Consider the following 9,446-nt stretch of genomic DNA (forward strand, 5'->3'; position numbering starts at 1 on the left):
CGCGGTGGAGCATCTAAGGCCGCGCTTGGCATCTTGTCGTCAGTCTTATGACTCACTCTGAGGATGGCCGGACGATACGCGGCCGAAATATCAGCGGAGGAAATTTTATTTGCGCGGCTGCGTGCCCAAAATTTAATGGACTGTTCATTACACCGCGAGAAATTGAAACTGGACAGTGGTTATGAAGTTTTTTAAGTGAGAAACTGAGGAAAAATAGGGAGGAAACGTTTATGAAAAAGCACATCGCCGATTCAAAAATGAGCTTGTAATGCCTTCACTTACGTTGTACTATATCCCACAGTATGTCTCGTTTCACCTGCTATCGATGCCCCTTAATAATTACATTGTTTCATCGTATAATGCGGTCAATAATTAAGTTTTGCATGTTAACCATACGGCAAAGCACTCTTCTCTTTGCGTGCTGTCATTTGCGAAAATCTTGTTTCCATATCTCAAACCGTTTGAGATGTGAGGAATGTTGAGAACATCTCATTCTGGCTTTTTCGCTGGCTCGGACGGTTGCAGATGAGTGCGCTACATCAGATTAATTTTTCCGTCATTGGTGACTGAGACTTCCACCAAAGTCTAAAGAAAAATTCATTATCTCAGCTGAATTTTATACGCGGCAACATATTATGTAATGTGTACCAAACGCAAAATCTTAGCAACCCCTATTTTCTATTTTAAACTTTTTCATATTTCATGCAATGTCTTACTTAAATCAAAGTACCATAATAACTGTCACCATTAACGAAATGATGGGCACGTCACACGAAGCTGGCATATAAAGCTATAAGTAGGGAAAAAAGATTTTTTTTTTTTTTTTTACGGAATAGTATCTGTAAAATCGTTTGAGGAAGAACGCAGGGCGTGTGGCTCGCTTCTGCCATCGCAGTGTGTCGCCAGCCGGCTGGAAGTGGCCAGACAAGGTCGGCCCCGCCTAAAGAAACAAATGAAATCGCTCAGTAACTGTTCCCTGCGCATCGGCCACTGTATCCAGCACGGATTCCACCATCTGCCACAGCATATTACACGGCTTGCAAGGTATAGGGTAGATGTGGACCAGTGATTTTCCACAGCTGCCACTATGCTCTGTATGTAAGTAAAGATTTTACAGCGGGTTTGTCGTTCAGAAATCGCATTTGAGTGTTGTTTGTTTGTGGGAAGACTGTGTGACACCTTGTGTACGAAGGGGAAACGTCTACCAGCACTTACCAAAGTCCGAGACTGCAGTTTGTCGTTACGCTGCTCGCGCTGTCACGTGAATACGGTGCCCATCGGTTCGCGAGGGTCACGTAGGCTGTTAATGGCCCTACGTGACTAGCGCCTGAGAGGCTCCACGTGCTGTTTGGTTGGCTGTGCAGGACCACACAGACACACCAGGTTCCCTGTGTCATGGAACGCAGCGAGCTCACTGGTGGCCAGAAGAGCGCCCTCACGGACAGTGCGGCGACGTCCAGCGACAACTGCTGTCGAAGCCCACATCGACGCGGCAGGAGACCGAGGCGGCCGACAGTGGAACTCCCAACAAGGAGACTGGACATACCAAAGTGGCACTATGTCGTCATTGCAGACGAGTCCCAGTCCTGTGTACAACATCACATTGGACGTATCCATGCATGCAAGCTCTGAGGAGGACGAACGTTGCCAGACTGCTTTCGTCATCTTCTCATGGGCTCATCATCTGACTTGTTGGTATGTGGTACCACTGGGTAAATAAGATGACCGCGTCTTGTCCACACAGATGGTAATTTGGACTGTACCTATCACATTTCTGGCGCCTTAAGGACGGTGGCTATGACCCTTCTCCGAGATCTTCGTGACATTATCTTTCAACACATTACACCAACATCGCATGTTTCCCATGCTGTGCTGACCTGTGCCGCACACCGGAGTATATTTACCGAAATTATGGCCAAAATGGCAAAAATGGACGTTTGGTCAACTATTGTAGCAAGTACATGAAAGGTTCTCGGTTCACTTGCCTCGTCAAATTTTCAGAAAATTCCACGCTTTCGATGATACCCTCCACCATCGTCGTCAGGGACTAAAACTGACTGTCGTGAACTGGCAAGGTTCCCTCTTTCATACTCATAGGAAGGCATCTGATTTGCTGGATTACGTCACGGTGGAGCATACAGATGTGTTGCCCCCCTACGTAGATAGATTTTGCATGCAATCTAGCGCTGCATGCAGCACCATCTATCGCATCAGGCTGTGAACTGCGAGAAGTAAGACAATAAACCAACGTGCAATTGAAAAGAACTTTGCGAGAGGCCTGGGACAATCACCTGCTGTGATCGGTAACATTAGACAAGTGAACGTAGCAGAACCAACCAAGATTACACACACTAACATACACTTCTCAATACGCACATATATAACACAGTACATAGCTATAATTAGTTTGAAGGCGCATTTAAAAATTTGCGAGAAAAGTATGGCAAACTAACTACATATGGAACAATCACACACGTGACGAGCAATTCGGTGCCCTAGTAGAAGCAGTCCTGTCATCACGTCACCAGTAAAATCGGTACAGCAAATTAAGGGTATCACACGAATCTTCTTTGAAATTTTCAAGTACAAAAGGTTAAGAACTAGTGGAAAGTGGCATGGTACAAACTGAAAGACAGGCAGACAAACTAACAAATGCATGCCGAGTCATCCCAGGCCCATCTCTATGGACGGCAGTGGAGTAGTTTAGGGGTATTCACAACTACAGTTAACCTAGTAGTGAAAGGGAGTGCTTTAAAGGTTTGAAACTATCAAAAATAATTTTGGCCAGGATTTCGGTACATGTAATCCACTGTTGGTTGGTTGAATTGTTGGAGGGCACCAAACAGCAAGGCCATCGGTCCCTCACATTATGGAAGGATGGGGAAGGAAGGTGGCTATGCCCTTTCAGAGGAACCATCCCGGCATTTGCCTGAAGCGATTTGGGGAAATCACGGAAAACCTTAATCAGGATGGCGGAATGGGTTTGAACCGTCGTTCTCCCTAACTAGAGTCCAGTGTGGTAACCACTGCGCCACCATGCTCAGTATATAATCCTCTTTGCGTCGATACAGAGCGTTCCAGACTGTTGCTTTAAACAGGCACCAGAAACACTGGCTACGAACTGTGCAGAGACAGCCACAACAGGGGGTGAAACCCGTGTAGGGGCTACACGTAACACGACTTCGGTTCGCTGTCAGGCCACTTGCAGTGCTGCAAGTTTATTAATGCATCATGTCGCTTTCTTATTGGATGATCTTTAGGTTCTGTGTTTGTTTTCGTTCCGTAGTGAACGGAACTTAACAGAAGCTCGTTTCAAATCATTGTGCTTCTCATTCCCTATTGTGTGCTTTGCACTCTTTGAGTTACGTTGTAAGTATGTTTCTCATATTCTGATTGAGCTCTGTTGACATCAGTAATACTGGGTCGGGTAAATGAGTCCATATTTTGTTGTTCATATAAAACAGAAGTTGGTTTCTTCACATGATGTTCTGAGATTTATGATTTTTGTTACCACTTACGAATCTGTGTGTTAACTACGCGACTTAGACAATTGTTAAGAACGCTGCTTTTATTATACTTTATGTGGTGTCACCGCCAGACACCACACTTGCTAGGTGGTAGCCTTTAAATCGGCCGCGGTCCGGTAGTATACGTCGGACCCGCGTGTCGCCACTATCAGTGATTGCTTACCGAGCGCCGCCACACGGCAGGTATAGTCTAGAGACTCCCTAGCACTCGCCCCAGTTGTACAGCCGACTTTGCTAGCGATGGTTCACTGTCTACATACGCTCTCATTTGCAGAGGCGACAGTTTAGCATAGCCTTCAGCTACGTCATTTGCTACGACCTAGCAAGGCGCCATATTCAGTTAATATGAATGTATTCTGAACAGATAATATTGTGAATCATGTACCGTCAAGAGCGACGTTCATCATTAATGGATTAAAGTTAAGTATCAAAATAATTACGTCGGCTTTCTGAATTCTAATTCCTTGTCATGTTCCAGATCTGACGTCAGTATAGTTCTTTCCTCCTCACGCCAGCCTGCGTGAGCTAAAACGCGTGCATTTCGGCCTCCTCTTGTAACACGGTGTTGGCTCTTCTGCCAACACAACACTTTATATCTGTTTACATACGTGCCCTGTACTTTCACGCTTTTAATGAAGAACTCCATCTTAGCGGGTGTCGACAGTATTGCTATTCCACATTATTACATCTGTTGCGGAACTTGTATCTAATTCTGCATTGAGTGCTGTTGCTTCTCGTCACTGGATGCCATGCGTTTCACAATGGCTCGAAGAGTGTCGATGTAGGTGTAGATGTCTGTTTCGTAGTCTCAGTAACTAGCAAATGTTTTCACACGTTATTAACAGGCAGTGCAGATAGTGCATTTTAGCAGAAGTCAATGAAAATTTTGGTGGAGTACGAAAAACGAATGGGAACAAAAATAACAAAGGATACGAAGAGTACACTAACAATGGATTTCAATCGAGGTTCTTAAGCTGTAACAAAAATACGTGAGTCTGCAGAACACCGCGAGACAAAACCAGCGTCCTTTAGCATGCAACAAAAACAAATACAGAAGCATTTAGTTCACCCTATAATACGGATGTCAGCAAAAATTAAACAGAGTACGAGCAACGTATTTGCAATGCAATTCAAAGACTGCAATACACATAGAGAGGTCCTCAAGTGGTTTGAATGGCTGTGAGCACTATGGGACTTAACATCTGAGGTGACCAGTCTCCTAAAACTATTTAAACCTAACCAGCCTAAGGCCATCACACACATCCATGCCCGAGGCAGGATTCGAACCTGAAACCGTAGCGGTCGCGCGGTAGAGATGTCTTAATCGGGAACATAATTTCAACTCGATTACAGCCAAGCGGTAGAAATTGCATTATTGGGTTTTAAAATAAATGCACTTTGGCACCAGACCCACTCATATAAATGAAAAATATTGTCATATAGTACTCGCATTTTGCAGAGCAAGAATACAGATTATCACGTCATATTTCCCCGAATTCAAAGTTCACCGCCAGGCCATTTGGAGCGCTAGTGTCGGTTTCTGCGACCGTACCTTAACATAGTCGCTACTCTTGTGATATTTTGGTATTCTGTGTGGCGGATCACCACCCTCCATTCAGTACGATACAGAGTCGTATCAGCGTGGAATGCCTCGCGGCACCCCTGTCTGTCACACGAGCTTAGTTCGACTCGATGTGCTGCCGCTTGTCACTGCCTGATGTAGCTTCACTGTCTATTAATTTTCGAAGCCTGAATGAACAAAAAATTAAGTACTCTAACTAGAAGAGAAACCAGGCATTGAGCAAGTATTTATTTCTTCTAGTCTTCCGTTATTCCATCTCTTCCTCCCGCTTCACTCTGTCCACCTTCTTCCCCCCTTTCTCTAGCCATCCTCTCTCTCTCTTTATCCACTCTTCTCTCCCGTCCCTCCTTTATCCACGGCCTCCACACCTCCCCTGTCTCTTGCCATCTCGTCCCCTCCCCTCTCTCTGTCCATTTCCTCTCTTCTGCTGTCCATGTCCTCCTCCTCCTCCCCTCGTCTCTCTCCACGCTATCACGCTCACCCCAGCAGGAAGCTGGTGGTTTTTAGCTCTTCATTCTAGACAGCGACTAATATGTGTGCCAAATATGACTGAAGTCGTTCCAAGGATTAGGATGAGCATTTTACCGCTAGTTTGCTCGTATACGTACACGTCACCTAATTTCAGACAAATTTCGATCATATTTGTATACATATTTCACCTGTATGCCTAGCGAATTTTCACCCTGCTGTTGTGTTTTCATATAGCTAAATGTTTATGACGTCGTATATCCTGAAATATGTGTTGTACAAAAAGATAATTTTCCAGGTAGATCCAGCAGTATACGTGGCCACTATCTGCGAAATGCGTTGTGAACACAGTTGGCAGTAAAGAAGTAATAAATTAAAACGTCACACATCATCTGACAGTTTCTCGCGCATCTCACTGTTTATGACGTAATATCTCTTGAACTATTTGTTATATAATTATATATTTTTGTAGTTACGTTGAGCGGCATATATGGATGATGTTTGCGACTAGAGTTGGTTTCAAATAAGTGATAAATTAAAACGTCATGCATAATCTGAAGGTTTTTCACTCATGGTTCAGGAGACATGTCAAATACTGAGATGAGTTGTAGAATTATATATTGTAGGTACATTCAGAGACAAATGTGGATATTGTCTGTAAAAAATGTTGCGAATAGAATAAGTAGCAACTAAGTAATAGATTTAAACGTCTTGCATGATATGGTAGTTTTCCACGCAGTCAGTGTTTATGAAGTCTTGTCGCCTCAACTACACTCCTGGAAATGAAAAAAAGAACACATTGACACCGGTGTGTCACACCCACCATACTTGCTCCGGACACTGTGAGAGGGCTGTACAAGCAATGATCACACGCACGGCACAGCGGACACACCAGCAACCGCGGTGTTGGCCGTCGAATGGCGCTAGCTGCGCCGCATTTGTGCACCGCCGCCGTCAGTGTCAGCCATTTTGCCGTGGCATACGGAGCTCCATCGCAGTCCTTAACACTGGTAGCATGCCGCGACAGCGTGGACGTGAACCGTATGTGCAGTTGACGGACTTTGAGCGAGGGCGTATAGTGGGCATGCGGGAGGCCGGGTGGACGTACCGCCGAATTGCTCAACACGTGGGGCGTGAGGTCTCCACGGTACATCGATGTTGTTGCCAGTGGTCGGCGGAAGGTGCACGTGCCCGTCGACATGGGACCGGACCGCAGCGACGCACGGATGCACGCCAAGACCGTAGGATCCTACGCAGTGCCGTAGGGGACCGCACCGCCACTTCCAAGCAAATTAGGGACACTGTTGCTCCTGGGGTATCGGCGAGGACCAATCGCAACCGTCTCCACGAAGCTGGGCTACGGTCCCGCACACTGTTAGGCCGTCATCCGCTCACGCCCCAACATCGTGCAGCCCGCCTCCAGTGGTGTCACGACAGGCGTGAATGGAGGGACGAATGGAGACGTGTCGTCTTCAGCGATGAGAGTCGCTTCTGCCTTGGTGCCAATGATGGTCGTATGCGTGTTTGGCGCCGTACAGGTAAGCGCCACAATCAGGACTGCATACGACCGAGGCACACAGGGCCAACACCCGGCATCATGGTGTGGGAAGCGATCTCCTACACTGGCCGTACACCTCTGGTGATAGTCGAGGGGACACTGAATATTGCACAGTACATCCAAACCGTCATCGAACCCATCGTTCTGCCATTCCTAGCCCGGCAAGGGAACTTGCTGTTCCAACAGGACAATGCACGTCCGCATGTATCCCGATCCACCCAACGTACTCTAGAAGGTGTAAGTGAACTACCCTGGCCAGCAAGATCTCCGGATCTGTTCCCCATTGAGCATGTTTGGGACTGGATGAAGCGTCGTCTCACGCGGTCTGCACGTCCAGCACGAACGCTGGACCAATTGAGGCGCCAGGTGGAAATGGCATGGCAAGCCGTTCCACAGGACTACATCCAGCATCTCTACGATCGTCTCCATGGGAGAATAGCAGCCTGCATTGCTGCGAAAGGTGGATATACACTGTACTAGTGCCGACATTGTGCAAGCTCTGTTGCCTGTGTCGATGTGCCTGTGGTTCTGTCAGTGTGATCATGTGATGTATCTGACCCCAGGAATGTGTCAATAAAGTTTCCCCTTCCTGGGACAATGAATTCATGGTGTTCTTATTTCAATTTCCAGGAGTGTAAATGTCGTTCCACGATGTAATTTTCTGCTACATTCAGAGCTATAGGCGAATACTGTCTGCATAAAAAATTTTCCACGACAACGTTAGCAACAAATACCCAATTAATTAAAACGTCACTTGCCAAGTGAACAGCAACACTGTAGTAAGCGACATTTTTTTTTGTTTTCATCATTTTTTGGTGTTATGAGAAAGAAAAAGTTTCCTAAAGATTTGAAATTATGTGTCAAGTTTATTGCAAGTCTGTAAGTGATCTGAGCTACAAATGCTGGATGACTGAAGAGTGGGTGTTCTCGCTCGTGGGCTGCGCTGGTTTTGCACTCCCACCCCCCACCCCCAACCCTTGTGGTCCTTACCACCACAGTGCTCCTTTCCACTCAGTAAATGATACGTGCACCAAGTTTGGTTGAAATTCGTCCTGTGGTTTAGGCAGAGGTGTGGAACTAACATACATACATACACACACATATACATACAAACATGTATATAATTTGTGTGAAGTACACAGTGAGAAGATTTAGTTATTTACTCTCCTTCCAGTGCAGTTTTAACACTCTCAATACCAAGCCATTTTCAGTAACGTGTATTACCAAAGAGAGGGCGGCGGGGGGCTACTTTGTACCCACCGTAAAGAATTTATAAAATAAAAACGTTTCATTACTTGTTTTTACATTGCGTTATGAACATAATCAGGATCCAGTACCTCAATATGTCTTATAAAATGCATTTTTGAAAACAGTTTTAACCTTTCACTTACTTCACTTCTAAGTTAAGTAAGTCTAATTATCTTGAGAAAAATTAGTAGTAAAAGTCGTTATAATACTATTGAAGTGCACTTTACTATAATTAAAATAGTTACAAATACCTGACGTAATATAGAAATATACGTTATGTACATAACATAGTGTCGTGAGAGTAATTATTCACGACTTTCTTGGGCTTGGAACATACAACAGTTTTTTGCTGTTTTGCACATATGTACCTCTTACAATTGTGGCAGACTATTATTGTTTTGTTCACTTTGTTGTACTTTTCTGCTTTTGAAAGGCTTTCACTAACACACAAAAGACATCTACCTTTACCTCCATGAGCTTCCTTTGCACCGTAGTCCTGCTGGATTTTCCTCTGAGAATACCCTCCATTCTTGAAACTACAGGCTTTGGCAGTCCAGAAATATTTTTAGCCCTTTCTTCAGTGTATGGTTTCGCGAGCTGTAGTCCAAGTTCTTGAAGAATAAGTCGTCACTTACTAGGTTCTTCTTATCCCAGTCCGGCAAGTTCAACAAAAATAGTGTAGACCTATTCACCACTGCTATGTACACAAGAGTACAGAAAAGAGATAGCGCCCACCTTCTTGTAGCCCTCTTAGTTGAATATTTTCTCACCATTTGATCTATCGTGTCAACGCCACCTTTAGTCTCATTATAGTATAAATTTATGATCAGATGATAGAAATAGCAGATTTCTTTTGGGTTTTTTACGGGGGATACAATTGTGATTGGAATATTTCCAACACTAATATGTAATTCTCGTCTTGAGATGTCTCTCAGTTCTTGAGGTATGTGTTTCCAATTAGCTTGTAATGTTCCCACGAGAGTCAGCTTGTGATTCCTCTATAGATCTTCGGCCAAATCAATTGAAGTGTAATATCTATATGTGGTGACCTTTCTCACTGAAT

Source organism: Schistocerca gregaria, chromosome 3 (genome assembly GCF_023897955.1).
Source record: "Schistocerca gregaria isolate iqSchGreg1 chromosome 3, iqSchGreg1.2, whole genome shotgun sequence".
Taxonomy (NCBI): Eukaryota; Metazoa; Arthropoda; class Insecta; order Orthoptera; family Acrididae; genus Schistocerca; species Schistocerca gregaria.